Genomic DNA, 22,984 nt, shown 5'->3' on the forward strand with positions numbered 1-22,984 from the left:
GTGGAGCTGGGAGGGGCAAGCATAAGGGACGAAGACGGGGGTAACATGTCGGATGCGATCATACCAGCACTAAAGCACCGGATCCCATCAGAACTCCGGAGTTAAGCGTGCTTGGGCGAGAGTAGTACTAGGATGGGTGACCTCCTGGGAGGTCCTCGTGTAGCATTCCCTTTTTAATTTTTTTTGCACCGCGTGCAAAACAAAACGCACGAGCGCGACGTATGTTTAGCACGTTTTATTATTTTGCACGTTTACGGTAAGTTTTAGCTCGCTGCTCATTATTCACGCGTCTAGCGGCGGCAGGCGTGTTCTGAAAGGGGTCGAAACCATGGTAAATAGGCACTGGTGCGGTTGAACCGTGGTAAAACTCGTCTCCGTAGTTGAGCGGGAGCGGCCAAAGGAATGTGCAATCGTGTGTGTAGTGGAGCTGGGAGGGGCAAGCATAAGGGACGAAGACGGGGGTAACATGTCGGATGCGATCATACCAGCACTAAAGCACCGGATCCCATCAGAACTCCGGAGTTAAGCGTGCTTGGGCGAGAGTAGTACTAGGATGGGTGACCTCCTGGGAGGTCCTCGTGTTGCATTCCCTTTTTAATTTTTTTTGCACCGCCTGCAAAACAAAACGCACGAGCGCGACGTATGTTTAGCACGTTTTATTATTTTGCACGTTTACGGTAAGTTTTAGCTCGCTGCTCATTATTCACGCGTCTAGCGGCGGCAGGCGTGTTCTGAAAGGGGTCGAAACCATGGTAAATAGGCACTGGTGCGGTTGAACCGTGGTAAAACTCGTCTCCGTAGTTGAGCGGGAGCGGCCAAAGGAATGTGCAATCGTGTGTGTAGTGGAGCTGGGAGGGGCAAGCATAAGGGACGAAGACGGGGGTAACATGTCGGATGCGATCATACCAGCACTAAAGCACCGGATCCCATCAGAACTCCGAAGTTAAGCGTGCTTGGGCGAGAGTAGTACTAGGATGGGTGACCTCCTGGGAGGTCCTCGTGTTGCATTCCCTTTTTAATTTTTTTTGCACCGCGTGCAAAACAAAACGCACGAGCGCGACGTATGTTTAGCACGTTTTATTATTTTGCACGTTTACGGTAAGTTTTAGCTCGCTGCTCATTATTCACGCGGCTAGCGGCGGCAAGCGTGTTCTGAAAGGGGTCGAAACCATGGTAAATAGGCACTGGTGCGGTTGAACCGTGGTAAAACTCGTCTCCGTAGTTGAGCGGGAGCGGCCAAAGGAATGTGCAATCGTGTGTGTAGTGGAGCTGGGAGGGGCAAGCATAAGGGACGAAGACGGGGGTAACATGTCGGATGCGATCATAGCAGCACTAAAGCACCGGATCCCATCAGAACTTCGGAGTTAAGCGTGCTTTGGCGAGAGTAGTACTAGGATGGGTGACCTCCTGGGAAGTCCTCGTGTTGCATTCCCTTTTTAATTTTTTTTGCACCGCGTGCAAAACAAAATGCACGAGCGCGACGTATGTTTAGCACGTTTTATTATTTTGCACGTTTACGGTAAGTTTTAGCTCGCTGCTCATTATTCACGCGTCTAGCGGCGGCAAGCGTGTTCTGAAAGGGGTCGAAACCATGGTAAATAGGCACTGGTGCGGTTGAACCGTGGTAAAACTCGTCTCCGTAGTTGAGCGGGAGCGGCCAAAGGAATGTGCAATCGTGTGTGTAGTGGAGCTGGGAGGGGCAAGCATAAGGGACGAAGACGGGGGTAACATGTCGGATGCGATCATACCAGCACTAAAGCACCGGATCCCATCAGAACTCCGAAGTTAAGCGTGCTTGGGCGAGAGTAGTACTAGGATGGGTGACCTCCTTGGAAGTCCTCGTGTTGCATTCCCTTTTTAATTTTTTTTGCACCGCGTGCAAAACAAAACGCACGAGCGCGACGTATGTTTAGCACGTTTTATTATTTTGCACGTTTACGGTAAGTTTTAGCTCGCTGCTCATTATTCACGCGTCTAGCGGCGGCAAGCGTGTTCTGGAAGGGGTCGAAACCATGGTAAATAGGCACTGGTGCGGTTGAACCGTGGTAAAACTCGTCTCCGTAGTTGAGCGGGAGCGGCCAAAGGAATGTGCAATCGTGCGTGTAGTGGAGCTGGGAGGGGCAAGCATAAGGGACGAAGACGGGGGTAACATGTCGGATGCGATCATACCAGCACTAAAGCACCGGATCCCATCAGAACTCCGCAGTTAAGCGTGCTTGGGCGAGAGTAGTACTAGGATAGGTGACCTCCTGGGAGGTCCTCGTGTTGCATTCCCTTTTTAATTTTTTTTGCACCGCGTGCAAAACAAAACGCACGAGCGCGACGTATGTTTAGCACGTTTTATTATTTTGCACGTTTACGGTAAGTTTTAGCTCGCTGCTCATTATTCACGCGTCTAGCGGCGGCAAGCGTGTTCTGAAAGGGGTCGAAACCATGGTAAATAGGCACTGGTGCGGTTGAACCGTGGTAAAACTCGTCTCCGTAGTTGAGCGGGAGCGGCCAAAGGAATGTGCAATCGTGTGTGTAGTGGAGCTGGGAGGGGCAAGCATAAGGGACGAAGACGGGGGTAACATGTCGGATGCGATCATACCAGCACTAAAGCACCGGATCCCATCAGAACTCCGAAGTTAAGCGTGCTTGGGCGAGAGTAGTACTAGGATGGGTGACCTCCTGGGAGGTCCTCGTGTTGCATTCCCTTTTTAATTTTTTTTGCACCGCGTGCAAAACAAAACGCACGAGCGCGACGTATGTTTAGCATGTTTTATTATTTTGCACGTTTACGGTAAGTTTTAGCTCGCTGCTCATTATTCACGCGTCTAGCGGCGGCAAGCGTGTTCTGAAAGGGGTCGAAACCATGGTAAATAGGCACTGGTGCGGTTGAACCGTGGTAAAACTCGCCTCCGTAGTTGAGCGGGAGCGGCCAAAGGAATGTGCAATCGTGTGTGTAGTGGAGCTGGGAGGGGCAAGCATAAGGGACGAAGACGGGGGTAACATGTCGGATGCGATCATACCAGCACTAAAGCACCGGATCCCATCAGAACTCCGAAGTTAAGCGTGCTTGGGCGAGAGTAGTACTAGGATGGGTGACCTCCTGGGAGGTCCTCTTGTTGCATTCCCTTTTTAATTTTTTTTTGTACCGCGTGCAAAACAAAACGCACGAGCGCGACGTATGTTTAGCACGTTTTATTATTTTGCACGTTTACGGTAAGTTTTAGCTCGCTGCTCATTATTCACGCGTCTAGCGGCGGCAAGCGTGTTCTGAAAGGGGTCGAAACCATGGTAAATAGGCACTGGTGCGGTTGAACCGTGGTAAAACTCGTCTCCGTAGTTGAGCGGGAGCGGCCAAAGGAATGTGCAATCGTGTGTGTAGTGGAGCTGGGAGGGGCAAGCATAAGGGACGAAGACGGGGGTAACATGTCGGATGCGATCATACCAGCACTAAAGCACCGGATCCCATCAGAACTCCGAAGTTAAGCGTGCTTGGGCGAGAGTAGTACTAGGATGGGTGACCTCCTGGGAGGTCCTCGTGTTGCATTCCCTTTTTAATTTTTTTTGCACCGCGTGCAAAACAAAACGCACGAGCGCGACGTATGTTTAGCACATTTTATTATTTTGCACGTTTACGGTAAGTTTTAGCTCGCTGCTCATTATTCACGCGTCTAGCGGCGGCAAGCGTGTTCTGAAAGGGGTCGAAACCATGGTAAATAGGCACTGGTGCGGTTGAACCGTGGTAAAACTCGTCTCCGTAGTTGAGCGGGAGCGGCCAAAGGAATGTGCAATCGTGTGTGTAGTGGAGCTGGGAGGGGCAAGCATAAGGGACGAAGACGGGGGTAACATGTCGGATGCGATCATACCAGCACTAAAGCACCGGATCCCATCAGAACTCCGAAGTTAAGCGTGCTTGGGCGAGAGTAGTACTAGGATGGGTGACCTCCTGGGAAGTGCTCGTGTTGCATTCCCTTTTTTATTTTTTTTGCACCGCGTGCAAAACAAAACGCACGAGCGCGACGTATGTTTAGCACGTTTTATTATTTTGCACGTTTACGGTAAGTTTTAGCTCGCTGCTCATTATTCACGCGTCTAGCGGCGGCAAGCGTGTTCTGAAAGGGGTCGAAACCATGGTAAATAGGCACTGGTGCGGTTGAACCGTGGTAAAACTCGTCTCCGTAGTTGAGCGGGAGCGGCCAAAGGAATGTGCAATCGTGTGTGTAGTGGAGCTGGGAGGGGCAAGCATAAGGGACGAAGAGGGGGTAACATGTTGGATGCGATCATACCAGCACTAAAGCACCGGATCCCAACAGAACTCCGAAGTTAAGCGTGCTTGGGCGAGAGTAGTACTAGGATGGGTGACCTCCTGGGAAGTCCTCGTGTTGCATTCCCTTTTTAATTTTTTTTGCACCGCGTGCAAAACAAAACGCACGAGCGCGACGTATGTTTAGCACGTTTTATTATTTTGCACGTTTACGGTAAGTTTTAGCTCGCTGCTCATTATTCACGCGTCTAGCGGCGGCAGGCGTGTTCTGAAAGGGGTCGAAACCATGGTAAATAGGCACTGGTGCGGTTGAACCGTGGTAAAACTCGTCTCCGTAGTTGAGCGGGAGCGGCCAAAGGAATGTGCAATCGTGTGTGTAGTGGAGCTGGGAGGGGCAAGCATAAGGGACGAAGACGGGGGTAACATGTCGGATGCGATCATACCAGCACTAAAGCACCGGATCCCATCAGAACTCCGGAGTTAAGCGTGCTTGGGCGAGAGTAGTACTAGGATGGGTGACCTCCTGGGAGGTCCTCGTGTAGCATTCCCTTTTTAATTTTTTTTGCACCGCGTGCAAAACAAAACGCACGAGCGCGACGTATGTTTAGCACGTTTTATTATTTTGCACGTTTACGGTAAGTTTTAGCTCGCTGCTCATTATTCACGCGTCTAGCGGCGGCAAGCGTGTTCTGAAAGGGGTCGAAACCATGGTAAATAGGCACTAGTGCGGTTGAACCGTGGTAAAACTCGTCTCCGTAGTTGAGCGGGAGCGGCCAAAGGAATGTGCAATTGTGTGTGTAGTGGAGCTGGGAGGGGCAAGCATAAGGGACGAAGATGGGGGTAACATGTCGGATGCGATCATACCAGCACTAAAGCACCGGATCCCATCAGAACTCCGAAGTTAAGCGTGCTTGGGCGAGAGTAGTACTAGGATGGGTGACCTCCTTGGAAGTCCTCGTGTTGCATTCCCTTTTTAATTTTTTTTGCACCGCGTGCAAAACAAAACGCACGAGCGCGACGTATGTTTAGCACGTTTTATTATTTTGCACGTTTACGGTAAGTTTTAGCTCGCTGCTCATTATTCACGCGTCTAGCGGCGGCAAGCGTGTTCTGGAAGGGGTCGAAACCATGGTAAATAGGCACTGGTGCGGTTGAACCGTGGTAAAACTCGTCTCCGTAGTTGAGCGGGAGCGGCCAAAGGAATGTGCAATCGTGCGTGTAGTGGAGCTGGGAGGGGCAAGCATAAGGGACGAAGACGGGGGTAACATGTCGGATGCGATCATACCAGCACTAAAGCACCGGATCCCATCAGAACTCCGCAGTTAAGCGTGCTTGGGCGAGAGTAGTACTAGGATAGGTGACCTCCTGGGAGGTCCTCGTGTTGCATTCCCTTTTTAATTTTTTTTGCACCGCGTGCAAAACAAAACGCACGAGCGCGACGTATGTTTAGCACGTTTTATTATTTTGCACGTTTACGGTAAGTTTTAGCTCGCTGCTCATTATTCACGCGTCTAGCGGCGGCAAGCGTGTTCTGAAAGGGGTCGAAACCATGGTAAATAGGCACTGGTGCGGTTGAACCGTGGTAAAACTCGTCTCCGTAGTTGAGCGGGAGCGGCCAAAGGAATGTGCAATCGTGTGTGTAGTGGAGCTGGGAGGGGCAAGCATAAGGGACGAAGACGGGGGTAACATGTCGGATGCGATCATACCAGCACTAAAGCACCGGATCCCATCAGAACTCCGAAGTTAAGCGTGCTTGGGCGAGAGTAGTACTAGGATGGGTGACCTCCTGGGAGGTCCTCGTGTTGCATTCCCTTTTTAATTTTTTTTGCACCGCGTGCAAAACAAAACGCACGAGCGCGACGTATGTTTAGCATGTTTTATTATTTTGCACGTTTACGGTAAGTTTTAGCTCGCTGCTCATTATTCACGCGTCTAGCGGCGGCAAGCGTGTTCTGAAAGGGGTCGAAACCATGGTAAATAGGCACTGGTGCGGTTGAACCGTGGTAAAACTCGCCTCCGTAGTTGAGCGGGAGCGGCCAAAGGAATGTGCAATCGTGTGTGTAGTGGAGCTGGGAGGGGCAAGCATAAGGGACAAAGACGGGGGTAACATGTCGGATGCGATCATACCAGCACTAAAGCACCGGATCCCATCAGAACTCCGAAGTTAAGCGTGCTTGGGCGAGAGTAGTACTAGGATGGGTGACCTCCTGGGAGGTCCTCTTGTTGCATTCCCTTTTTAATTTTTTTTTGTACCGCGTGCAAAACAAAACGCACGAGCGCGACGTATGTTTAGCACGTTTTATTATTTTGCACGTTTACGGTAAGTTTTAGCTCGCTGCTCATTATTCACGCGTCTAGCGGCGGCAAGCGTGTTCTGAAAGGGGTCGAAACCATGGTAAATAGGCACTGGTGCGGTTGAACCGTGGTAAAACTCGTCTCCGTAGTTGAGCGGGAGCGGCCAAAGGAATGTGCAATCGTGTGTGTAGTGGAGCTGGGAGGGGCAAGCATAAGGGACGAAGACGGGGGTAACATGTCGGATGCGATCATACCAGCACTAAAGCACCGGATCCCATCAGAACTCCGAAGTTAAGCGTGCTTGGGCGAGAGTAGTACTAGGATGGGTGACCTCCTGGGAGGTCCTCGTGTTGCATTCCCTTTTTAATTTTTTTTGCACCGCGTGCAAAACAAAACGCACGAGCGCGACGTATGTTTAGCACATTTTATTATTTTGCACGTTTACGGTAAGTTTTAGCTCGCTGCTCATTATTCACGCGTCTAGCGGCGGCAAGCGTGTTCTGAAAGGGGTCGAAACCATGGTAAATAGGCACTGGTGCGGTTGAACCGTGGTAAAACTCGTCTCCGTAGTTGAGCGGGAGCGGCCAAAGGAATGTGCAATCGTGTGTGTAGTGGAGCTGGGAGGGGCAAGCATAAGGGACGAAGACGGGGGTAACATGTCGGATGCGATCATACCAGCACTAAAGCACCGGATCCCATCAGAACTCCGAAGTTAAGCGTGCTTGGGCGAGAGTAGTACTAGGATGGGTGACCTCCTGGGAAGTGCTCGTGTTGCATTCCCTTTTTAATTTTTTTTGCACCGCGTGCAAAACAAAACGCACGAGCGCGACGTATGTTTAGCACGTTTTATTATTTTGCACGTTTACGGTAAGTTTTAGCTCGCTGCTCATTATTCACGCGTCTAGCGGCGGCAAGCGTGTTCTGAAAGGGGTCGAAACCATGGTAAATAGGCACTGGTGCGGTTGAACCGTGGTAAAACTCGTCTCCGTAGTTGAGCGGGAGCGGCCAAAGGAATGTGCAATCGTGTGTGTAGTGGAGCTGGGAGGGGCAAGCATAAGGGACGAAGACGGGGGTAACATGTCGGATGCGATCATACCAGCACTAAAGCACCGGATCCCAACAGAACTCCGAAGTTAAGCGTGCTTGGGCGAGAGTAGTACTAGGATGGGTGACCTCCTGGGAAGTCCTCGTGTTGCATTCCCTTTTTAATTTTTTTTGCACCGCGTGCAAAACAAAACGCACGAGCGCGACGTATGTTTAGCACGTTTTATTATTTTGCACGTTTACGGTAAGTTTTAGCTCGCTGCTCATTATTCACGCGTCTAGCGGCGGCAAGCGTGTTCTGAAAGGGGTCGAAACCATGGTAAATAGGCACTAGTGCGGTTGAACCGTGGTAAAACTCGTCTCCGTAGTTGAGCGGGAGCGGCCAAAGGAATGTGCAATCGTGTGTGTAGTGGAGCTGGGAGGGGCAAGCATAAGGGACAAAGACGGGGGTAACATGTCGGATGCGATCATACCAGCACTAAAGCACCGGATCCCATCAGAACTCCGAAGTTAAGCGTGCTTGGGCGAGAGTAGTACTAGGATGGGTGACCTCCTGGGAAGTCCTCGTGTTGCATTCCCTTTTTAATTTTTTTTGCACCGCGTGCAAAACAAAACGCACGAGCGCGACGTATGTTTAGCACGTTTTATTATTTTGCACGTTTACGGTAAGTTTTAGCTCGCTGCTCATTATTCACGCGTCTAGCGGCGGCAAGCGTGTTCTGAAAGGGGTCGAAACCATGGTAAATAGGCACTGGTGTGGTTGAACCGTGGTAAAACTCGTCTCCGTAGTTGAGCGGGAGCGGCCAAAGGAATGTGCAATCGTGTGTGTAGTGGAGCTGGGAGGGGCAAGCATAAGGGACGAAGACGGGGGTAACATGTCGGATGCGATCATACCAGCACTAAAGCACCGAATCCCATCAGAACTCCGAAGTTAAGCGTGCTTGGGCGAGAGTAGTACTAGGATGGGTGACCTCCTGGGAAGTGCTCGTGTTGCATTCCCTTTTTAATTTTTTTTGCACCGCGTGCAAAACAAAACGCACGAGCGCGACGTATGTTTAGCACGTTTTATTATTTTGCACGTTTACGGTAAGTTTTAGCTCGCTGCTCATTATTCACGCGTCTAGCGGCGGCAAGCGTGTTCTGAAAGGGGTCGAAACCATGGTAAATAGGCACTGGTGCGGTTGAACCATGGTAAAACTCGTCTCCGTAGTTGAGCGGGAGCGGCCAAAGGAATGTGCAATCGTGTGTGTAGTGGAGCTGGGAGGGGCAAGCATAAGGGACGAAGACGGGGGTAACATGTCGGATGCGATCATACCAGCACTAAAGCACCGGATCCCAACAGAACTCCGAAGTTAAGCGTGCTTGGGCGAGAGTAGTACTAGGATGGGTGACCTCCTGGGAAGTCCTCGTGTTGCATTCCCTTTTTAGTTTTTTTTGCACCGCGTGCAAAACAAAACGCACGAGCGTGACGTATGTTTAGCACGTTTTATTATTTTGCACGTTTACGGTAAGTTTTAGCTCGCTGCTCATTATTCAAGCGTCTAGCGGCGGCAAGCGTGTTCTGAAAGGGGTCGAAACCATGGTAAATAGGCACTGGTGCGGTTGAACCGTGGTAAAACTCGTCTCCGTAGTTGAGCGGGAGCGGCCAAAGGAATGTGCAATCGTGTGTGTAGTGGAGCTGGGAGGGGCAAGCATAAGGGACAAAGACGGGGGTAACATGTCGGATGCGATCATACCAGCACTAAAGCACCGGATCCCATCAGAACTCCGAAGTTAAGCGTGCTTGGGCGAGAGTACTACTAGGATGGGTGACCTCCTGGGAAGTCCTCGTGTTGCCCTTTTTAATTTTTTTGCACCGCGTGCAAAACAAAACGCACGAGCGCGACGTATGTTTAGCACGTTTTATTATTTTGCACGTTTACGGTAAGTTTTAGCTCGCTGCTCATTATTCACGCGTCTAGCGGCCGCAAGCGTGTTCTGAAAGGGGTCGAAACCATGGTAAATAGGCACTGGTGCGGTTGAACCGTGGTAAAACTCGTCTCCGTAGTTGAGCGGGAGCGGCCAAAGGAATGTGCAATCGTGTGTGTAGTGGAGCTGGGAGGGGCAAGCATAAGGGACGAAGACGGGGGTAACATGTCGGATGCGATCATACCAGCACTAAAGCACCGGATCCCATCAGAACTCCGAAGTTAAGCGTGCTTGGGCGAGAGTAGTACTAGGATGGGTGACCTCCTGGGAAGTCCTCGTGTTGCATTCCCTTTTTAATTTTTTTTGCACCGCGTGCAAAACAAAACGCACGAGCGCGACGTATGTTTAGCACGTTTTATTATTTTGCACGTTTACGGTAAGTTTTAGCTCGCTGCTCATTATTCACGCGTCTAGCGGCGGCAAGCGTGTTCTGAAAGGGGTCGAAACCATGGTAAATAGGCACTGGTGCGGTTGAACCGTGGTAAAACTCGTCTCCGTAGTTGAGCGGGAGCGGCCAAAGGAATGTGCAATCGTGTGTGTAGTGGAGCTGGGAGGGGCAAGCATAAGGGACGAAGACGGGGGTAACATGTCGGATGCGATCATACCAGCACTAAAGCACCGGATCCCATCAGAACTCCGAAGTTAAGCGTGCTTGGGCGAGAGTAGTACTAGGATGGGTGACCTCCTGGGAAGTCCTCGTGTTGCATTCCCTTTTTAATTTTTTTTGCACCGCGTGCAAAACAAAACGCACGAGCGCGACGTATGTTTAGCACGTTTTATTATTTTGCACGTTTACGGTAAGTTTTAGCTCGCTGCTCATTATTCACGCGTCTAGCGGCGGCAAGCGTGTTCTGAAAGGGGTCGAAACCATGGTAAATAGGCACTGGTGCGGTTGAACCGTGGTAAAACTCGTCTCCGTAGTTGAGCGGGAGCGGCCAAAGGAATGTGCAATCGTGTGTGTAGTGGAGCTGGGAGGGGCAAGCATAAGGGACGAAGACGGGGGTAACATGTCGGATGCGATCATACCAGCACTAAAGCACCGGATCCCATCAGAACTCCGAAGTTAAGCGTGCTTGGGCGAGAGTAGTACTAGGATGGGTGACCTCCTGGGAAGTCCTCGTGTTGCATTCCCTTTTTAATTTTTTTTGCACCGCGTGCAAAACAAAACGCACGAGCGCGACGTATGTTTAGCACGTTTTATTATTTTGCACGTTTACGGTAAGTTTTAGCTCGCTGCTCATTATTCACGCGTCTAGCGGCGGCAAGCGTGTTCTGAAAGGGGTCGAAACCATGGTAAATAGGCACTGGCGCGGTTGAACCGTGGTAAAACTCGTCTCCGTAGTTGAGCGGGAGCGGCCAAAGGAATGTGCAATCGTGTGTGTAGTGGAGCTGGGAGGGGCAAGCATAAGGGACGAAGACGGGGGTAACATGTCGGATGCGATCATACCAGCACTAAAGCACCGGATCCCATCAGAACTCCGAAGTTAAGCGTGCTTGGGCGAGAGTAGTACTAGGATGGGTGACCTCCTGGGAAGTCCTCGTGTTGCATTCCCTTTTTAATTTTTTTTGCACCGCGTGCAAAACAAAACGCACGAGCGCGACGTATGTTTAGCACGTTTTATTATTTTGCACGTTTACGGTAAGTTTTAGCTCGCTGCTCATTATTCACGCGTCTAGCGGCGGCAAGCGTGTTCTGAAAGGGGTCGAAACCATGGTAAATAGGCACTGGCGCGGTTGAACCGTGGTAAAACTCGTCTCCGTAGTTGAGCGGGAGCGGCCAAAGGAATGTGCAATCGTGTGTGTAGTGGAGCTGGGAGGGGCAAGCATAAGGGACGAAGACGGGGGTAACATGTCGGATGCGATCATACGAGCACTAAAGCACCGGATCCCATCAGAACTCCGAAGTTAAGCGTGCTTGGGCGAGAGTAGTACTAGGATGGGTGACCTCCTGGGAAGTCCTCGGGTTTGCATTCCCTTTTTAATTTTTTTTGCACCGCGTGCAAAACAAAACGCACGAGCGCGACGTATGTTTAGCACGTTTTATTATTTTGCACGTTTACGGTAAGTTTTAGCTCGCTGCTCATTATTCACGCGTCTAGCGACGGCAAGCGTGTTCTGAAAGGGGTCGAAACCATGGTAAATAGGCACTGGTGCGGTTGAACCGTGGTAAAACTCGTCTCCGTAGTTGAGCGGGAGCGGCCAAAGGAATGTGCAATCATGTGTGTAGTGGAGCTGGGAGGGGCAAGCATAAGGGACGAAGATGGGGGTAACATGTCGTATGCGATCATACCAGCACTAAAGCACCGGATCCCATCAGAACTCCGAAGTTAAGCGTGCTTGGGCGAGAGTAGTACTAGGATGGGTGACCTCCTGGGAAGTCCTCGTGTTGCATTCCTTTTTAATTTTTTTTGCACCGCGTGCAAAACAAAACGCACGAGCGCGACGTATGTTTAGCACGTTTTATTATTTTGCACGTTTACGGTAAGTTTTAGCTCGCTGCTCATTATTCACGCGTCTAGCGGCGGCAAGCGTGTTCTGAAAGGGGTCGAAACCATGGTAAATAGGCACTGGTGCGGTTGAACCGTGGTAAAACTCGTCTCCGTAGTTGAGCGGGAGCGGCCAAAGGAATGTGCAATCGTGTGTGTAGTGGAGCTGGGAGGGGCAAGCATAAGGGACGAAGACGGGGGTAACATGTTGGATGCGATCATACCAGCACTAAAGCACCGGATCTCGTCAGAACTCCGAAGTTAAGCGTGCTTGGGCGAGAGTAGTACTAGGATGGGTGACCTCCTGGGAAGTCCTTGTGTTGCATTCCTTTTTTAATTTTTTTTGCACCGCGTGCAAAACAAAACGCACGAGCGCGACGTATGTTTAGCACGTTTTATTATTTTGCACGTTTACGGTAAGTTTTAGCTCGCTGCTCATTATTCACGCGTCTAGCGGCGGCAAGCGTGTTCTGAAAGGGGTCGAAACCATGGTAAATAGGCACTGGTGCGGTTGAACCGTGGTAAAACTCGTCTCCGTAGTTGAGCGGGAGCGGCCAAAGAAATGTGCAATCGTGTGTGTAGTGGAGCTGGGAGGGGCAAGCATAAGGGACGAAGAAGGGGGTAACAAGTCGGATGCGATCATACCAGCACTAAAGCACCGGATCCCATCAGAACTCCGAAGTTAAGCGTGCTTGGGCGAGAGTAGTACTAGGATGGGTGACCTCCTGGGAAGTCCTCGTGTTGCATTCCCTTTTTAATTTTTTTTGCACCGCGTGCAAAACAAAACGCACGAGCGCGACGTATGTTTAGCACGTTTTATTATTTTGCACGTTTACGGTAAGTTTTAGCTCGCTGCTCATTATTCACGCGTCTAGCGGCGGCAAGCGTGTTCTGAAAGCGGTCGAAACCATGGTAAATAGGCACTGGTGCGGTTGAAACGTGGTAAAACTCGTCTCCGTAGTTGAGCTGGAGCGGCCAAAGGAATGTGCAATCGTGTGTGTAGTGGAGCTGGGAGGGGCAAGCATAAGGGACGAAGACGGGGGTAACATGTCGGATGCGATCATACCAGCACTAAAGCACCGGATCCCGTCAGAACTCCGAAGTTAAGCGTGCTTGGGCGAGAGTAGTACTAGGATGGTGACCTCCTGGGAAGTCCTCGTGTTGCATTCCCTTTTTAATTTTTTTTGCACCGCGTGCAAAACAAAACGCACGAGCGCGACGTATGTTTAGCACGTTTTATTATTTTGCATGTTTACGGTAAGTTTTAGCTCGCTGCTCATTATTCACGCGTCTAGCGGCGGCAAGCGTGTTCTGAAAGGGGTCGAAACCATGGTAAATAGGCACTGGTGCGGTTGAACCGTGGTAAACTCGTCTCCGTAGTTGAGCGGGAGCGGCCAAAGGAATGTGCAATCGTGTGTGTAGTGGAGCTGGGAGGGGCAAGCATAAGGGACGAAGACGGGGGTAACATGTCGGATGCGATCATACCAGCACTAAAGCACCGGATCCCGTCAGAACTCCGAAGTTAAGCGTGCTTGGGCGAGAGTAGTAGTAGGATGGGTGACCTCCTGGGAAGTCCTCGTGTTGCATTCCCTTTTTAAATTTTTTTGCACCGCGTGCAAAACAAAACGCACGAGCGCGACGTATGTTTAGCACGTTTTATTATTTTGCACGTTTACGGTAAGTTTTAGCTCGCTGCTCATTATTCACGCGTCTAGCGGCGGCAAGCGTGTTCTGAAAGGGGTCGAAACCATGGTAAATAGGCACTGGTGCGGTTGAACCGTGGTAAAACTCGTCTCCGTAGTTGAGCGGGAGCGGCCAAAGGAATGTGCAATCGTGTGTGTAGTGGAGCTGGGAGGGGCAAGCATAAGGGACGAAGACGGGGGTAACATGTCGGATGCGATCATACCAGCACTAAAGCACCGGATCCCATCAGAACTCCGAAGTTAAGCGTGCTTGGGCGAGAGTAGTACTAGGATGGGTGACCTCCTGGGAAGTCCTCGTGTTGCATTCCCTTTTTAGTTTTTTTTGCACCGCGTGCAAAACAAAACGCACGAGCGTGACGTATGTTTAGCACGTTTTATTATTTTGCACGTTTACGGTAAGTTTTAGCTCGCTGCTCATTATTCAAGCGTCTAGCGGCGGCAAGCGTGTTCTGAAAGGGGTCGAAACCATGGTAAATAGGCACTGGTGCGGTTGAACCGTGGTAAAACTCGTCTCCGTAGTTGAGCGGGAGCGGCCAAAGGAATGTGCAATCGTGTGTGTAGTGGAGCTGGGAGGGGCAAGCATAAGGGACAAAGACGGGGGTAACATGTCGGATGCGATCATACCAGCACTAAAGCACCGGATCCCATCAGAACTCCGAAGTTAAGCGTGCTTGGGCGAGAGTACTACTAGGATGGGTGACCTCCTGGGAAGTCCTCGTGTTGCCCTTTTTAATTTTTTTGCACCGCGTGCAAAACAAAACGCACGAGCGCGACGTATGTTTAGCACGTTTTATTATTTTGCACGTTTACGGTAAGTTTTAGCTCGCTGCTCATTATTCACGCGTCTAGCGGCCGCAAGCGTGTTCTGAAAGGGGTCGAAACCATGGTAAATAGGCACTGGTGCGGTTGAACCGTGGTAAAACTCGTCTCCGTAGTTGAGCGGGAGCGGCCAAAGGAATGTGCAATCGTGTGTGTAGTGGAGCTGGGAGGGGCAAGCATAAGGGACGAAGACGGGGGTAACATGTCGGATGCGATCATACCAGCACTAAAGCACCGGATCCCATCAGAACTCCGAAGTTAAGCGTGCTTGGGCGAGAGTAGTACTAGGATGGGTGACCTCCTGGGAAGTCCTCGTGTTGCATTCCCTTTTTAATTTTTTTTGCACCGCGTGCAAAACAAAACGCACGAGCGCGACGTATGTTTAGCACGTTTTATTATTTTGCACGTTTACGGTAAGTTTTAGCTCGCTGCTCATTATTCACGCGTCTAGCGGCGGCAAGCGTGTTCTGAAAGGGGTCGAAACCATGGTAAATAGGCACTGGTGCGGTTGAACCGTGGTAAAACTCGTCTCCGTAGTTGAGCGGGAGCGGCCAAAGGAATGTGCAATCGTGTGTGTAGTGGAGCTGGGAGGGGCAAGCATAAGGGACGAAGACGGGGGTAACATGTCGGATGCGATCATACCAGCACTAAAGCACCGGATCCCATCAGAACTCCGAAGTTAAGCGTGCTTGGGCGAGAGTAGTACTAGGATGGGTGACCTCCTGGGAAGTCCTCGTGTTGCATTCCCTTTTTAATTTTTTTTGCACCGCGTGCAAAACAAAACGCACGAGCGCGACGTATGTTTAGCACGTTTTATTATTTTGCACGTTTACGGTAAGTTTTAGCTCGCTGCTCATTATTCACGCGTCTAGCGGCGGCAAGCGTGTTCTGAAAGGGGTCGAAACCATGGTAAATAGGCACTGGTGCGGTTGAACCGTGGTAAAACTCGTCTCCGTAGTTGAGCGGGAGCGGCCAAAGGAATGTGCAATCGTGTGTGTAGTGGAGCTGGGAGGGGCAAGCATAAGGGACGAAGACGGGGGTAACATGTCGGATGCGATCATACCAGCACTAAAGCACCGGATCCCATCAGAACTCCGAAGTTAAGCGTGCTTGGGCGAGAGTAGTACTAGGATGGGTGACCTCCTGGGAAGTCCTCGTGTTGCATTCCCTTTTTAATTTTTTTTGCACCGCGTGCAAAACAAAACGCACGAGCGCGACGTATGTTTAGCACGTTTTATTATTTTGCACGTTTACGGTAAGTTTTAGCTCGCTGCTCATTATTCACGCGTCTAGCGGCGGCAAGCGTGTTCTGAAAGGGGTCGAAACCATGGTAAATAGGCACTGGCGCGGTTGAACCGTGGTAAAACTCGTCTCCGTAGTTGAGCGGGAGCGGCCAAAGGAATGTGCAATCGTGTGTGTAGTGGAGCTGGGAGGGGCAAGCATAAGGGACGAAGACGGGGGTAACATGTCGGATGCGATCATACCAGCACTAAAGCACCGGATCCCATCAGAACTCCGAAGTTAAGCGTGCTTGGGCGAGAGTAGTACTAGGATGGGTGACCTCCTGGGAAGTCCTCGTGTTGCATTCCCTTTTTAATTTTTTTTGCACCGCGTGCAAAACAAAACGCACGAGCGCGACGTATGTTTAGCACGTTTTATTATTTTGCACGTTTACGGTAAGTTTTAGCTCGCTGCTCATTATTCACGCGTCTAGCGGCGGCAAGCGTGTTCTGAAAGGGGTCGAAACCATGGTAAATAGGCACTGGCGCGGTTGAACCGTGGTAAAACTCGTCTCCGTAGTTGAGCGGGAGCGGCCAAAGGAATGTGCAATCGTGTGTGTAGTGGAGCTGGGAGGGGCAAGCATAAGGGACGAAGACGGGGGTAACATGTCGGATGCGATCATACGAGCACTAAAGCACCGGATCCCATCAGAACTCCGAAGTTAAGCGTGCTTGGGCGAGAGTAGTACTAGGATGGGTGACCTCCTGGGAAGTCCTCGGGTTTGCATTCCCTTTTTAATTTTTTTTGCACCGCGTGCAAAACAAAACGCACGAGCGCGACGTATGTTTAGCACGTTTTATTATTTTGCACGTTTACGGTAAGTTTTAGCTCGCTGCTCATTATTCACGCGTCTAGCGACGGCAAGCGTGTTCTGAAAGGGGTCGAAACCATGGTAAATAGGCACTGGTGCGGTTGAACCGTGGTAAAACTCGTCTCCGTAGTTGAGCGGGAGCGGCCAAAGGAATGTGCAATCATGTGTGTAGTGGAGCTGGGAGGGGCAAGCATAAGGGACGAAGACGGGGGTAACATGTCGTATGCGATCATACCAGCACTAAAGCACCGGATCCCATCAGAACTCCGAAGTTAAGCGTGCTTGGGCGAGAGTAGTACTAGGATGGGTGACCTCCTGGGAAGTCCTCGTGTTGCATTCCTTTTTAATTTTTTTTGCACCGCGTGCAAAACAAAACGCACGAGCGCGACGTATGTTTAGCACGTTTTATTATTTTGCACGTTTACGGTAAGTTTTAGCTCGCTGCTCATTATTCACGCGTCTAGCGGCGGCAAGCGTGTTCTGAAAGGGGTCGAAACCATGGTAAATAGGCACTGGTGCGGTTGAACCGTGGTAAAACTCGTCTCCGTAGTTGAGCGGGAGCGGCCAAAGGAATGTGCAATCGTGTGTGTAGTGGAGCTGGGAGGGGCAAGCATAAGGGACGAAGACGGGGGTAACATGTTGGATGCGATCATACCAGCACTAAAGCACCGGATCTCGTCAGAACTCCGAAGTTAAGCGTGCTTGGGCGAGAGTAGTACTAGGATGGGTGACCTCCTGGGAAGTCCTCGTGTTGCATTCCTTTTTTAATTTTTTTTGCACCGCGTGCAAAACAAAACGCACGAGCGCGACGTATGTTTAGCACGTTTTATTATTTTGCACGTTTACGGTAAGTTTTAGCTCGCTGCTCATTATTCACGCGTCTAGCGGCGGCAAGCGTGTTCTGAAAGGGGTCGAAACCATGGTAAATAGGCACTGGTGCGGTTGAACCGTGGTAAAACTCGTCTCCGTAGTTGAGCGGGAGCGGCCAAAGAAATGTGCAATCGTGTGTGTAGTGGAGCTGGGAGGGGCAAGCATAAGGGACGAAGAAGGGGGTAACATGTCGGATGCGATCATACCAGCACTAAAGCACCGGATCCCATCAGAACTCCGAAGTTAAGCGTGCTTGGGCGAGAGTAGTACTAGGATGGGTGACCTCCTGGGAAGTCCTCGTGTTGCATTCCCTTTTTAATTTTTTTTGCACCGCGTGCAAAACAAAACGCACGAGCGCGACGTATGTTTAGCACGTTTTATTATTTTGCACGTTTACGGTAAGTTTTAGCTCGCTGCTCATTATTCACGCGTCTAGCGGCGGCAAGCGTGTTCTGAAAGCGGTCGAAACCATGGTAAATAGGCACTGGTGCGGTTGAAACGTGGTAAAACTCGTCTCCGTAGTTGAGCTGGAGCGGCCAAAGGAATGTGCAATCGTGTGTGTAGTGGAGCTGGGAGGGGCAAGCATAAGGGACGAAGACGGGGGTAACATGTCGGATGCGATCATACCAGCACTAAAGCACCGGATCCCGTCAGAACTCCGAAGTTAAGCGTGCTTGGGCGAGAGTAGTACTAGGATGGTGACCTCCTGGGAAGTCCTCGTGTTGCATTCCCTTTTTAATTTTTTTTGCACCGCGTGCAAAACAAAACGCACGAGCGCGACGTATGTTTAGCACGTTTTATTATTTTGCATGTTTACGGTAAGTTTTAGCTCGCTGCTCATTATTCACGCGTCTAGCGGCGGCAAGCGTGTTCTGAAAGGGGTCGAAACCATGGTAAATAGGCACTGGTGCGGTTGAACCGTGGTAAACTCGTCTCCGTAGTTGAGCGGGAGCGGCCAAAGGAATGTGCAATCGTGTGTGTAGTGGAGCTGGGAGGGGCAAGCATAAGGGACGAAGACGGGGGTAACATGTCGGATGCGATCATACCAGCACTAAAGCACCGGATCCCGTCAGAACTCCGAAGTTAAGCGTGCTTGGGCGAGAGTAGTAGTAGGATGGGTGACCTCCTGGGAAGTCCTCGTGTTGCATTCCCTTTTTAAATTTTTTTGCACCGCGTGCAAAACAAAACGCACGAGCGCGACGTATGTTTAGCACGTTTTATTATTTTGCACGTTTACGGTAAGTTTTAGCTCGCTGCTCATTATTCACGCGTCTAGCGGCGGCAAGCGTGTTCTGAAAGGGGTCGAAACCATGGTAAATAGGCACTGGTGCGGTTGAACCGTGGTAAAACTCGTCTCCGTAGTTGAGCGGGAGCGGCCAAAGAAATGTGCAATCGTGTGTGTAGTGGAGCTGGGAGGGGCAAGCATAAGGGACGAAGACGGGGGTAACATGTCGGATGCGATCATACCAGCACTAAAGCACCGGATCCCATCAGAACTCCGAAGTTAAGCGTGCTTGGGCGAGAGTAGTACTAGGATGGGTGACCTCCTGGGAAGTCCTCGTGTTGCATTCCCTTTTTAATTTTTTTGCACCGCGTGCAAAACAAAACGCACGAGCGCGACGTATGTTTAGCACGTTTTATTATTTTGCACGTTTACGGTAAGTTTTAGCTCGCTGCTCATTATTCACGCGTCTAGCGGCCGCAAGCGTGTTCTGAAAGGGGTCGAAACCATGGTAAATAGGCACTGGTGCGGTTGAACCGTGGTAAAACTCGTCTCCGTAGTTGAGCGGGAGCGGCCAAAGGAATGTGCAATCGTGTGTGTAGTGGAGCTGGGAGGGGCAAGCATAAGGGACGAAGACGGGGGTAACATGTTGGATGCGATCATACCAGCACTAAAGCACCGGATCCCATCAGAACTCCGAAGTTAAGCGTGCTTGGGCGAGAGTAGTACTAGGATGGGTGACCTCCTGGGAAGTCCTCGTGTTGCATTCCCTTTTTAAATTTTTTTGCACCGCGTGCAAAACAAAACGCACGAGCGCGACGTATGTTTAGCACGTTTTATTATTTTGCACGTTTACGGTAAGTTTTAGCTCGCTGCTCATTATTCACGCGTCTAGCGGGGGCAAGCGTGTTCTGAAAGGGGTCGAAACCATGGTAAATAGGCACTGGTGCGGTTGAAACGTGGTAAAACTCGTCTCCGTAGTTGAGCGGGAGCGGCCAAAGGAATGTGCAATCGTGTGTGTAGTGGAGCTGGGAGGGGCAAGCATAAGGGACGAAGACGGGGGTAACATGTCGGATGCGATCATACCAGCACTAAAGCACCGGATCCCGTCAGAACTCCGAAGTTAAGCGTGCTTGGGCGAGAGTAGTACTAGGATGGGTGACCTCCTGGGAAGTCCTCGTGTTGCATTCCCTTTTTAATTTTTTTTGCACCGCGTGCAAAACAAAACGCACGAGCGCGACGTATGTTTAGCACGTTTTATTATTTTGCATGTTTACGGTAAGTTTTAGCTCGCTGCTCATTATTCACGCGTCTAGCGGCGGCAAGCGTGTTCTGAAAGGGGTCGAAACCATGGTAAATAGGCACTGGTGCGGTTGAACCGTGGTAAAACTCGTCTCCGTAGTTGAGCGGGAGCGGCCAAAGGAATGTGCAATCGTGTGTGTAGTGGAGCTGGGAGGGGCAAGCATAAGGGACGAAGACGGGGGTAACATGTCGGATGCGATCATACCAGCACTAAAGCACCGGATCCCATCAGAACTCCGAAGTTAAGCGTGCTTGGGCGAGAGTAGTACTAGTATGGGTGACCTCCTGGGAAGTCCTCGTGTTGCATTCCCTTTTTAATTTTTTTTGCACCGCGTGCAAAACAAAACGCACGAGCGCGACGTATGTTTAGCACGTTTTATTATTTTGCATGTTTACGGTAAGTTTTAGCTCGCTGCTCATTATTCACGCGTCTGGCGGCGGCAAGCGTGTTCTGAAAGGGGTCGAAACCATGGTAAATAGGCACTGGTGCGGTTGAACCGTGGTAAAACTCGTCTCCGTAGTTGAGCGGGAGCGGCCAAAGGAATGTGCAATCGTGTGTGTAGTGGAGCTGGGAGGGCAAGCATAAGGGACGAAGACGGGGGTAACATGTCGGATGCGATCATACCAGCACTAAAGCACCGGATCCCGTCAGAACTCCGAAGTTAAGCGTGCTTGGGCGAGAGTAGTACTTGGATGGGTGACCTCCTGGGAAGTCCTCGTGTTGTATTCCCTTTTTAATTTTTTTTGCACCGCGTGCAAAACAAAACGCACGAGCGCGACGTATGTTTAGCACGTTTTATTATTTTGCACGTTTACGGTAAGTTTTAGCTCGCTGCTCATTATTCACGCGTCTAGCGGCGGCAAGCGTGTTCTGAAAGGGGTCGAAGCCATGGTAAATAGGCACTGGTGCGGTTGAACCGTGGTAAAACTCGTCTCCGTAGTTGAGCGGGAGCGGCCAAAGGAATGTGCAATCGTGTGTGTAGTGGAGCTGGGAGGGGCAAGCATAAGGGACGAAGACGGGGGTAACATGTCGGATGCGATCATACCAGCACTAAAGCACCGGATCCCATCAGAACTCCGAAGTTAAGCGTGCTTGGGCGAGAGTAGTACTAGGATGGGTGACCTCCTGGGAAGTCCTCGTGTTGCATTCCCTTTTTAATTTTTTTTGCACCGCGTGCAAAACAAAACGCACGAGCGCGACGTATGTTTAGCACGTTTTATTATTTTGCATGTTTACGGTAAGTTTTAGCTCGCTGCTCATTATTCACGCGTCTAGCGGCGGCAAGCGTGTTCTGAAAGGGGTCGAAGCCATGGTAAATACGCACTGGTGCGGTTGAACCGTGGTAAAACTCGTCTCCGTAGTTGAGCGGGAGCGGCCAAAGGAATGTGCAATCGTGTGTGTAGTGGAGATGGGAGGGGCAAGCATAAGGGACGAAGACGGGGGTAACATGTCGGATGCGATCATACCAGCACTAAAGCACCGGATCCCCTCAGAACTCCGAAGTTAAGCGTGCTTGGGCGAGAGTAGTACTAGGATGGGTGACCTCCTGGGAAGTCCTCGTGTTGCATTCCCTTTTTAATTTTTTTTGCACCGCGTGCAAAACAAAACGCACGAGCGCGACGTATGTTTAGCACGTTTTATTATTTTGCACGTTTACGGTAAGTTTTAGCTCGCTGCTCATTATTCACGCGTCTAGCGGCGGCAAGCGTGTTCTGAAAGGGGTCGAAACCATGGTAAATAGGCACTGGTGCGGTTGAAACGTGGTAAAACTCGTCTCCGTAGTTGAGCGGGAGCGGCCAAAGGAATGTGCAATCGTGTGTGTAGTGGAGCTGGGAGGGGCAAGCATAAGGGACGAAGACGGGGGTAACATGTCGGATGCGATCATACCAGCACTAAAGCACCGGATCCCGTCAGAACTCCGAAGTTAAGCGTGCTTGGGCGAGAGTAGTACTAGGATCGGTGACCTCCTGGGAAGTCCTCGTGTTGCATTCCCTTTTTAATTTTTTTTGCACCGCGTGCAAAACAAAACGCACGAGCGCGACGTATGTTTAGCACGTTTTATTATTTTGCATGTTTACGGTAAGTTTTAGCTCGCTGCTCATTATTCACGCGTCTAGCGGCGGCAAGCGTGTTCTGAAAGGGGTCGAAACCATGGTAAATAGGCACTGGTGCGGTTGAAACGTGGTAAAACTCGTCTCCGTAGTTGAGCGGGAGCGGCCAAAGGAATGTGCAATCGTGTGTGTAGTGGAGCTGGGAGGGGCAAGCATAAGGGACGAAGACGGGGGTAACATGTCGGATGCGATCATACCAGCACTAAAGCACCGGATCCCGTCAGAACTCCGAAGTTAAGCGTGCTTGGGCGAGAGTAGTACTAGGATGGGTGACCTCCTGGGAAGTCCTCGTGTTGCATTCCCTTTTTAATTTTTTTTGCACCGCGTGCAAAACAAAACGCACGAGCGCGACGTATGTTTAGCACGTTTTATTATTTTGCATGTTTACGGTAAGTTTTAGCTCGCTGCTCATTATTCACGCGTCTAGCGGCGGCAAGCGTGTTCTGAAAGGGGTCGAAACCATGGTAAATAGGCACTGGTGCGGTTGAACCGTGGTAAAACTCGTCTCCGTAGTTGAGCGGGAGCGGCCAAAGGAATGTGCAATCGTGTGTGTAGTGGAGCTGGGAGGGCAAGCATAAGGGACGAAGACGGGGGTAACATGTCGGATGCGATCATACCAGCACTAAAGCACCGGATCCCGTCAGAACTCCGAAGTTAAGCGTGCTGGGGCGAGAGTAGTACTAGGATGGGTGACCTCCTGGGAAGTCCTCGTGTTGCATTCCCTTTTTAATTTTTTTTGCACCGCGTGCAAAACAAAACGCACGAGCGCGACGTATGTTTAGCACGTTTTATTATTTTGCACGTTTACGGTAAGTTTTA

At 50.7% G+C, this 22,984-nt stretch overlaps 55 non-coding genes across 55 annotated transcripts; all 55 read left to right on the forward strand.

The window, feature by feature from the left end:
- Window positions 1–50: 50 nt before the first annotated feature.
- On the forward strand, window positions 51–169 carry LOC141039750 (5S ribosomal RNA). Its single transcript, XR_012200680.1, has one exon. It is a non-coding gene; the product is annotated as a 5S ribosomal RNA (ribosomal RNA).
- Window positions 170–471: 302 nt separating this feature from the next.
- Window positions 472–590, forward strand: LOC141039452 (5S ribosomal RNA). Its single transcript, XR_012200381.1, has one exon. It is a non-coding gene; the product is annotated as a 5S ribosomal RNA (ribosomal RNA).
- Window positions 591–892: 302 nt separating this feature from the next.
- LOC141040444 (5S ribosomal RNA) lies at window positions 893–1,011 on the forward strand. The gene has a single exon (XR_012201347.1). It is a non-coding gene; the product is annotated as a 5S ribosomal RNA (ribosomal RNA).
- Window positions 1,012–1,313: 302 nt separating this feature from the next.
- Window positions 1,314–1,432, forward strand: LOC141040068 (5S ribosomal RNA). The gene has a single exon (XR_012200998.1). It is a non-coding gene; the product is annotated as a 5S ribosomal RNA (ribosomal RNA).
- A 302-nt stretch (window positions 1,433–1,734) lies between these two features.
- Window positions 1,735–1,853, forward strand: LOC141040552 (5S ribosomal RNA). Its single transcript, XR_012201455.1, has one exon. It is a non-coding gene; the product is annotated as a 5S ribosomal RNA (ribosomal RNA).
- A 302-nt stretch (window positions 1,854–2,155) lies between these two features.
- Window positions 2,156–2,274, forward strand: LOC141039634 (5S ribosomal RNA). The gene has a single exon (XR_012200564.1). It is a non-coding gene; the product is annotated as a 5S ribosomal RNA (ribosomal RNA).
- Window positions 2,275–2,576: 302 nt separating this feature from the next.
- Window positions 2,577–2,695, forward strand: LOC141040445 (5S ribosomal RNA). The gene has a single exon (XR_012201348.1). It is a non-coding gene; the product is annotated as a 5S ribosomal RNA (ribosomal RNA).
- Window positions 2,696–2,997: 302 nt separating this feature from the next.
- On the forward strand, window positions 2,998–3,116 carry LOC141039659 (5S ribosomal RNA). The gene has a single exon (XR_012200589.1). It is a non-coding gene; the product is annotated as a 5S ribosomal RNA (ribosomal RNA).
- Window positions 3,117–3,419: 303 nt separating this feature from the next.
- Window positions 3,420–3,538, forward strand: LOC141040446 (5S ribosomal RNA). The gene has a single exon (XR_012201349.1). It is a non-coding gene; the product is annotated as a 5S ribosomal RNA (ribosomal RNA).
- A 302-nt stretch (window positions 3,539–3,840) lies between these two features.
- LOC141040488 (5S ribosomal RNA) lies at window positions 3,841–3,959 on the forward strand. The gene has a single exon (XR_012201391.1). It is a non-coding gene; the product is annotated as a 5S ribosomal RNA (ribosomal RNA).
- A 301-nt stretch (window positions 3,960–4,260) lies between these two features.
- On the forward strand, window positions 4,261–4,379 carry LOC141039392 (5S ribosomal RNA). Its single transcript, XR_012200321.1, has one exon. It is a non-coding gene; the product is annotated as a 5S ribosomal RNA (ribosomal RNA).
- Window positions 4,380–4,681: 302 nt separating this feature from the next.
- On the forward strand, window positions 4,682–4,800 carry LOC141039751 (5S ribosomal RNA). Its single transcript, XR_012200681.1, has one exon. It is a non-coding gene; the product is annotated as a 5S ribosomal RNA (ribosomal RNA).
- Window positions 4,801–5,102: 302 nt separating this feature from the next.
- On the forward strand, window positions 5,103–5,221 carry LOC141040553 (5S ribosomal RNA). Its single transcript, XR_012201456.1, has one exon. It is a non-coding gene; the product is annotated as a 5S ribosomal RNA (ribosomal RNA).
- A 302-nt stretch (window positions 5,222–5,523) lies between these two features.
- Window positions 5,524–5,642, forward strand: LOC141039635 (5S ribosomal RNA). The gene has a single exon (XR_012200565.1). It is a non-coding gene; the product is annotated as a 5S ribosomal RNA (ribosomal RNA).
- A 302-nt stretch (window positions 5,643–5,944) lies between these two features.
- On the forward strand, window positions 5,945–6,063 carry LOC141040447 (5S ribosomal RNA). The gene has a single exon (XR_012201350.1). It is a non-coding gene; the product is annotated as a 5S ribosomal RNA (ribosomal RNA).
- Window positions 6,064–6,365: 302 nt separating this feature from the next.
- LOC141039660 (5S ribosomal RNA) lies at window positions 6,366–6,484 on the forward strand. Its single transcript, XR_012200590.1, has one exon. It is a non-coding gene; the product is annotated as a 5S ribosomal RNA (ribosomal RNA).
- Window positions 6,485–6,787: 303 nt separating this feature from the next.
- Window positions 6,788–6,906, forward strand: LOC141040448 (5S ribosomal RNA). Its single transcript, XR_012201351.1, has one exon. It is a non-coding gene; the product is annotated as a 5S ribosomal RNA (ribosomal RNA).
- A 302-nt stretch (window positions 6,907–7,208) lies between these two features.
- LOC141040489 (5S ribosomal RNA) lies at window positions 7,209–7,327 on the forward strand. Its single transcript, XR_012201392.1, has one exon. It is a non-coding gene; the product is annotated as a 5S ribosomal RNA (ribosomal RNA).
- Window positions 7,328–7,629: 302 nt separating this feature from the next.
- LOC141039393 (5S ribosomal RNA) lies at window positions 7,630–7,748 on the forward strand. The gene has a single exon (XR_012200323.1). It is a non-coding gene; the product is annotated as a 5S ribosomal RNA (ribosomal RNA).
- Window positions 7,749–8,050: 302 nt separating this feature from the next.
- On the forward strand, window positions 8,051–8,169 carry LOC141040350 (5S ribosomal RNA). The gene has a single exon (XR_012201253.1). It is a non-coding gene; the product is annotated as a 5S ribosomal RNA (ribosomal RNA).
- A 302-nt stretch (window positions 8,170–8,471) lies between these two features.
- On the forward strand, window positions 8,472–8,590 carry LOC141039632 (5S ribosomal RNA). The gene has a single exon (XR_012200562.1). It is a non-coding gene; the product is annotated as a 5S ribosomal RNA (ribosomal RNA).
- Window positions 8,591–8,892: 302 nt separating this feature from the next.
- LOC141039395 (5S ribosomal RNA) lies at window positions 8,893–9,011 on the forward strand. Its single transcript, XR_012200325.1, has one exon. It is a non-coding gene; the product is annotated as a 5S ribosomal RNA (ribosomal RNA).
- Window positions 9,012–9,313: 302 nt separating this feature from the next.
- LOC141040001 (5S ribosomal RNA) lies at window positions 9,314–9,432 on the forward strand. Its single transcript, XR_012200934.1, has one exon. It is a non-coding gene; the product is annotated as a 5S ribosomal RNA (ribosomal RNA).
- Window positions 9,433–9,729: 297 nt separating this feature from the next.
- Window positions 9,730–9,848, forward strand: LOC141040351 (5S ribosomal RNA). Its single transcript, XR_012201254.1, has one exon. It is a non-coding gene; the product is annotated as a 5S ribosomal RNA (ribosomal RNA).
- Window positions 9,849–10,150: 302 nt separating this feature from the next.
- On the forward strand, window positions 10,151–10,269 carry LOC141040352 (5S ribosomal RNA). The gene has a single exon (XR_012201255.1). It is a non-coding gene; the product is annotated as a 5S ribosomal RNA (ribosomal RNA).
- Window positions 10,270–10,571: 302 nt separating this feature from the next.
- On the forward strand, window positions 10,572–10,690 carry LOC141040354 (5S ribosomal RNA). The gene has a single exon (XR_012201257.1). It is a non-coding gene; the product is annotated as a 5S ribosomal RNA (ribosomal RNA).
- A 302-nt stretch (window positions 10,691–10,992) lies between these two features.
- Window positions 10,993–11,111, forward strand: LOC141040355 (5S ribosomal RNA). The gene has a single exon (XR_012201258.1). It is a non-coding gene; the product is annotated as a 5S ribosomal RNA (ribosomal RNA).
- Window positions 11,112–11,413: 302 nt separating this feature from the next.
- Window positions 11,414–11,533, forward strand: LOC141039912 (5S ribosomal RNA). Its single transcript, XR_012200845.1, has one exon. It is a non-coding gene; the product is annotated as a 5S ribosomal RNA (ribosomal RNA).
- A 302-nt stretch (window positions 11,534–11,835) lies between these two features.
- LOC141040427 (5S ribosomal RNA) lies at window positions 11,836–11,954 on the forward strand. Its single transcript, XR_012201330.1, has one exon. It is a non-coding gene; the product is annotated as a 5S ribosomal RNA (ribosomal RNA).
- Window positions 11,955–12,255: 301 nt separating this feature from the next.
- LOC141039493 (5S ribosomal RNA) lies at window positions 12,256–12,374 on the forward strand. The gene has a single exon (XR_012200422.1). It is a non-coding gene; the product is annotated as a 5S ribosomal RNA (ribosomal RNA).
- Window positions 12,375–12,676: 302 nt separating this feature from the next.
- On the forward strand, window positions 12,677–12,795 carry LOC141040356 (5S ribosomal RNA). Its single transcript, XR_012201259.1, has one exon. It is a non-coding gene; the product is annotated as a 5S ribosomal RNA (ribosomal RNA).
- A 302-nt stretch (window positions 12,796–13,097) lies between these two features.
- Window positions 13,098–13,215, forward strand: LOC141039728 (5S ribosomal RNA). The gene has a single exon (XR_012200659.1). It is a non-coding gene; the product is annotated as a 5S ribosomal RNA (ribosomal RNA).
- Window positions 13,216–13,516: 301 nt separating this feature from the next.
- On the forward strand, window positions 13,517–13,635 carry LOC141039457 (5S ribosomal RNA). The gene has a single exon (XR_012200386.1). It is a non-coding gene; the product is annotated as a 5S ribosomal RNA (ribosomal RNA).
- A 302-nt stretch (window positions 13,636–13,937) lies between these two features.
- Window positions 13,938–14,056, forward strand: LOC141040357 (5S ribosomal RNA). The gene has a single exon (XR_012201260.1). It is a non-coding gene; the product is annotated as a 5S ribosomal RNA (ribosomal RNA).
- Window positions 14,057–14,358: 302 nt separating this feature from the next.
- On the forward strand, window positions 14,359–14,477 carry LOC141040002 (5S ribosomal RNA). Its single transcript, XR_012200935.1, has one exon. It is a non-coding gene; the product is annotated as a 5S ribosomal RNA (ribosomal RNA).
- Window positions 14,478–14,774: 297 nt separating this feature from the next.
- Window positions 14,775–14,893, forward strand: LOC141040358 (5S ribosomal RNA). Its single transcript, XR_012201261.1, has one exon. It is a non-coding gene; the product is annotated as a 5S ribosomal RNA (ribosomal RNA).
- A 302-nt stretch (window positions 14,894–15,195) lies between these two features.
- On the forward strand, window positions 15,196–15,314 carry LOC141040359 (5S ribosomal RNA). Its single transcript, XR_012201262.1, has one exon. It is a non-coding gene; the product is annotated as a 5S ribosomal RNA (ribosomal RNA).
- A 302-nt stretch (window positions 15,315–15,616) lies between these two features.
- LOC141040360 (5S ribosomal RNA) lies at window positions 15,617–15,735 on the forward strand. Its single transcript, XR_012201263.1, has one exon. It is a non-coding gene; the product is annotated as a 5S ribosomal RNA (ribosomal RNA).
- Window positions 15,736–16,037: 302 nt separating this feature from the next.
- On the forward strand, window positions 16,038–16,156 carry LOC141040361 (5S ribosomal RNA). Its single transcript, XR_012201264.1, has one exon. It is a non-coding gene; the product is annotated as a 5S ribosomal RNA (ribosomal RNA).
- Window positions 16,157–16,458: 302 nt separating this feature from the next.
- Window positions 16,459–16,578, forward strand: LOC141039913 (5S ribosomal RNA). Its single transcript, XR_012200846.1, has one exon. It is a non-coding gene; the product is annotated as a 5S ribosomal RNA (ribosomal RNA).
- Window positions 16,579–16,880: 302 nt separating this feature from the next.
- Window positions 16,881–16,999, forward strand: LOC141040429 (5S ribosomal RNA). The gene has a single exon (XR_012201332.1). It is a non-coding gene; the product is annotated as a 5S ribosomal RNA (ribosomal RNA).
- A 301-nt stretch (window positions 17,000–17,300) lies between these two features.
- LOC141039336 (5S ribosomal RNA) lies at window positions 17,301–17,419 on the forward strand. The gene has a single exon (XR_012200265.1). It is a non-coding gene; the product is annotated as a 5S ribosomal RNA (ribosomal RNA).
- A 302-nt stretch (window positions 17,420–17,721) lies between these two features.
- Window positions 17,722–17,840, forward strand: LOC141040362 (5S ribosomal RNA). The gene has a single exon (XR_012201265.1). It is a non-coding gene; the product is annotated as a 5S ribosomal RNA (ribosomal RNA).
- Window positions 17,841–18,142: 302 nt separating this feature from the next.
- LOC141039729 (5S ribosomal RNA) lies at window positions 18,143–18,260 on the forward strand. Its single transcript, XR_012200660.1, has one exon. It is a non-coding gene; the product is annotated as a 5S ribosomal RNA (ribosomal RNA).
- Window positions 18,261–18,561: 301 nt separating this feature from the next.
- On the forward strand, window positions 18,562–18,680 carry LOC141039458 (5S ribosomal RNA). The gene has a single exon (XR_012200387.1). It is a non-coding gene; the product is annotated as a 5S ribosomal RNA (ribosomal RNA).
- Window positions 18,681–18,982: 302 nt separating this feature from the next.
- Window positions 18,983–19,101, forward strand: LOC141040363 (5S ribosomal RNA). Its single transcript, XR_012201266.1, has one exon. It is a non-coding gene; the product is annotated as a 5S ribosomal RNA (ribosomal RNA).
- Window positions 19,102–19,402: 301 nt separating this feature from the next.
- Window positions 19,403–19,521, forward strand: LOC141040365 (5S ribosomal RNA). The gene has a single exon (XR_012201268.1). It is a non-coding gene; the product is annotated as a 5S ribosomal RNA (ribosomal RNA).
- A 302-nt stretch (window positions 19,522–19,823) lies between these two features.
- On the forward strand, window positions 19,824–19,942 carry LOC141040433 (5S ribosomal RNA). The gene has a single exon (XR_012201336.1). It is a non-coding gene; the product is annotated as a 5S ribosomal RNA (ribosomal RNA).
- Window positions 19,943–20,244: 302 nt separating this feature from the next.
- Window positions 20,245–20,363, forward strand: LOC141040546 (5S ribosomal RNA). The gene has a single exon (XR_012201449.1). It is a non-coding gene; the product is annotated as a 5S ribosomal RNA (ribosomal RNA).
- A 301-nt stretch (window positions 20,364–20,664) lies between these two features.
- Window positions 20,665–20,783, forward strand: LOC141039512 (5S ribosomal RNA). The gene has a single exon (XR_012200441.1). It is a non-coding gene; the product is annotated as a 5S ribosomal RNA (ribosomal RNA).
- Window positions 20,784–21,085: 302 nt separating this feature from the next.
- On the forward strand, window positions 21,086–21,204 carry LOC141040366 (5S ribosomal RNA). Its single transcript, XR_012201269.1, has one exon. It is a non-coding gene; the product is annotated as a 5S ribosomal RNA (ribosomal RNA).
- A 302-nt stretch (window positions 21,205–21,506) lies between these two features.
- On the forward strand, window positions 21,507–21,625 carry LOC141039373 (5S ribosomal RNA). The gene has a single exon (XR_012200302.1). It is a non-coding gene; the product is annotated as a 5S ribosomal RNA (ribosomal RNA).
- Window positions 21,626–21,927: 302 nt separating this feature from the next.
- LOC141039703 (5S ribosomal RNA) lies at window positions 21,928–22,046 on the forward strand. The gene has a single exon (XR_012200635.1). It is a non-coding gene; the product is annotated as a 5S ribosomal RNA (ribosomal RNA).
- A 302-nt stretch (window positions 22,047–22,348) lies between these two features.
- LOC141040434 (5S ribosomal RNA) lies at window positions 22,349–22,467 on the forward strand. The gene has a single exon (XR_012201337.1). It is a non-coding gene; the product is annotated as a 5S ribosomal RNA (ribosomal RNA).
- Window positions 22,468–22,768: 301 nt separating this feature from the next.
- LOC141040561 (5S ribosomal RNA) lies at window positions 22,769–22,887 on the forward strand. Its single transcript, XR_012201464.1, has one exon. It is a non-coding gene; the product is annotated as a 5S ribosomal RNA (ribosomal RNA).
- Window positions 22,888–22,984: the final 97 nt, after the last annotated feature.

Source organism: Aegilops tauschii, chromosome 1 (genome assembly GCF_002575655.3).
Source record: "Aegilops tauschii subsp. strangulata cultivar AL8/78 chromosome 1, Aet v6.0, whole genome shotgun sequence".
Classification (NCBI taxonomy): domain Eukaryota; kingdom Viridiplantae; phylum Streptophyta; class Magnoliopsida; order Poales; family Poaceae; genus Aegilops; species Aegilops tauschii.